This window comes from Berghia stephanieae, chromosome 13, assembly GCF_034508935.2.
Source record: "Berghia stephanieae isolate SIO BIC M18660-M18661 chromosome 13, UCSD_Bste_1.3, whole genome shotgun sequence".
Lineage (NCBI taxonomy): Eukaryota > Metazoa > Mollusca > Gastropoda > Nudibranchia > Aeolidiidae > Berghia > Berghia stephanieae.
In genome coordinates this window covers 22,635,539-22,638,297 of record NC_088372.1, presented here as the reverse complement: position 1 = coordinate 22,638,297, position 2,759 = coordinate 22,635,539, and positions in this window count along the sequence as shown.

The window sequence follows — 2,759 nt, the reverse complement described above, 5'->3', positions numbered from 1 at the left end:
CGGAAATGTGTAATTGGGAGGAAAAATTATGTAATTTCCAAACAATAAAATGTAATGCCCCGAAGTCCCCATTTCACGAATACAATTGAAAACTGTTCAGTATTCACAGTAATGTGGCATCTCAACCTCGTGTTAAAACATGGAAAATGGCAGATTGAAAAAAAACTTTCAAAATTCAAGATATGTTGTATTTTTCGTAATGGCACCATTTTTTGCGATTAAAAATCTTTAATTTTCGTAATTGATGACATCTTTGAATATGGATTCCCAGTTGAAAAAGAGAATCATTCGTGACCACTTGGAGGTTAAAATTAATGCCCAAGACTAAAACATAACAATAAATTTAAACTCAATTGTCTCTGTCCCGACTAACAATATTAAACAAACACCTATATATATATATATATATATATATATATATATATATATATATATATATATGTATATGTAATGCATGGTAGAATCACAGTGAATATCCCGTCTGTTTTTCAGGCCTGTCAAAAGTGACTCTTTTTTTTTTTTTTTGAGATAAAACATTGATAAAACAGTAAAGTATGACCAAAACAATGTGACACATAATTTGTTGAACACAAAATATACCTTGACATTCAACAGGTGGCTGAAACTGAAATACACGTCAGCAAAATTACACAGCGACAAAACCTGGCATCTTACAAGTAACAACGAAGAATAAACAGATTCCATTCAATCGGGTTTACCCTTTTATCATCAGCATTATGCTGTTTTGGGTCAGGACAGTCTTACGCATAATTTAGCTTTTTGAAAAAATGGCCACTATGGAATAAATTCACTTAACACACATTAAACAATTTAGATTTAAAATAAATTCATTTTGTAGTATCCGAATCCCTCCACCATCATACCAAATTGAATTGATTGGTGACAATTGTTGTTGATGATAAAAGGGTAAACCCGATTGACTATTATATAATATAATCTAGATTTACAGCTTTTCTGTTCCTTCTTTTAATTTGCTAGTCCGAATAAGCATAATTCTTGGATGTGCAAGGGTTATTTCCAAACATAGAAAAGTCCTATTATTTAAAAAAACATTTTTCTCCAGATTGCCAACTCAGGGCAGTCCCGATTTTATCAGGACAACTGGCACTATGATATTCATTGAAAAGACTGAATTTGACTTCACAGACTTCCAAAACTTAAATTTCATCATTCTATTCTTTTTGCCTTTAACTTCAATTTTCTTCATATCATGAATATCCAGAGATAAGACATAATTGATACAGTTTGGTTGGTCACAATTAATACAAGTGTCAACACTAAAGACCATTTACAACTTTCCTTCTATCATGAATAACTTATTAAAATGAAGAAATAAGTTGTTTTTTTTTTTTCAAAATAACACAAAGAAAATAGTTAGTAACAGACGAGAACTGAGAGCATAAGGTGGTATTCACAAGCCCTCTAGTAACAGATTCCTGCATTTTAAAAAAAGTAAAAAATTAAATAAATAAAATTAGTTTAGAAAAGATCATCCCCTACCAATATCCCTTTATATACAGGTTGGGTTTAATTATAGTGGTAGGTGAATTGGCCTTTTAGTACCCTGGTTAATTTGATGGAAATGTCTCATAAAGATCCCCATACACAATAATGTTGAAACTATACATCAAATCACTCAACTTACTGTTCTTTTACTTTGAATTTTTAAAATATAATCGTTTATAACATCCTTAGTAGATAATACATATGTCAAAATAAAAAATAAAACGATAAAAGAAAATAGATTGAAGTATTTTCCTGTCAACGTGCGCCAATGTATGCTTGAAATTTCCACTTATTCCTTTTTATATTTCATTTATTTAATTATTTCACTTTCTGTTTAATTAATTTCTATTTGAAATTAAAATATTATCTTGAAGAAAACAACAGACCTTAGTTCACTCAATTATCAAATATTTCACAAAATTTAGTAAATTCCATTCACTATCCTAAATGAAAGTAGTAGCAGTAGTCATAGTCATTCAAAATCATTAAACCCCAGGTGTTCATCTCATTTCAGTAGTGCCAAATGAACAATTACAGTTGCTTGCTATCCATTGGAATGGATACTAATATGTAATAATAAATACTTTCTGCTAGATTTAACAGACAGATGGGAGGACTGCCTTCCCGGAGTGATACTGGTCCTTTGTTTTTGAGACGAGAGCTCTACCGACTGAGTTCTTGGATTCCCTCCTCAATGAAAATAACAAGAAATGAAGCGTGTGAGAGTGGAGAATTGCCAGAGTAGGGACAAATGTCTCTCATGACCTCCTCATTGAAAGTATTTCAATCAACTCAAATCTTATCATTTGAACATGAAAATATAATTTTTAGCATCGGGTTCACCACCTCACATAACACCTGAACGAGCTGACTGGTTACATGTTTCATTTTTATACGAACAGCTAAGTTTGGGGGTAAATATGGATTGGGGAAAATACATTATCAATATGATAAACAAGAAAGAATATAACAGCTTTAAAAAAATGCCAAACGAGGAACGTGTCAATTATTTCTCTGTCGTCGATCTGGCTTTTTAGTAGATTATCTGTTTTCATTGTTTTTTGTTGTTGGCTGAAGAAGGGTTTTGAGCCTGAAACCTTCTGTGTTTACTATTTAGTTATTTGTTGAAGCCGTTATATTCACTTTTGTTTATTACTTTTTACAGTCCACAGTTTCTAGCAGCTTAGTATCGCTTTTGACTTGTATCAATATGATAAGACAATCAATTTCAA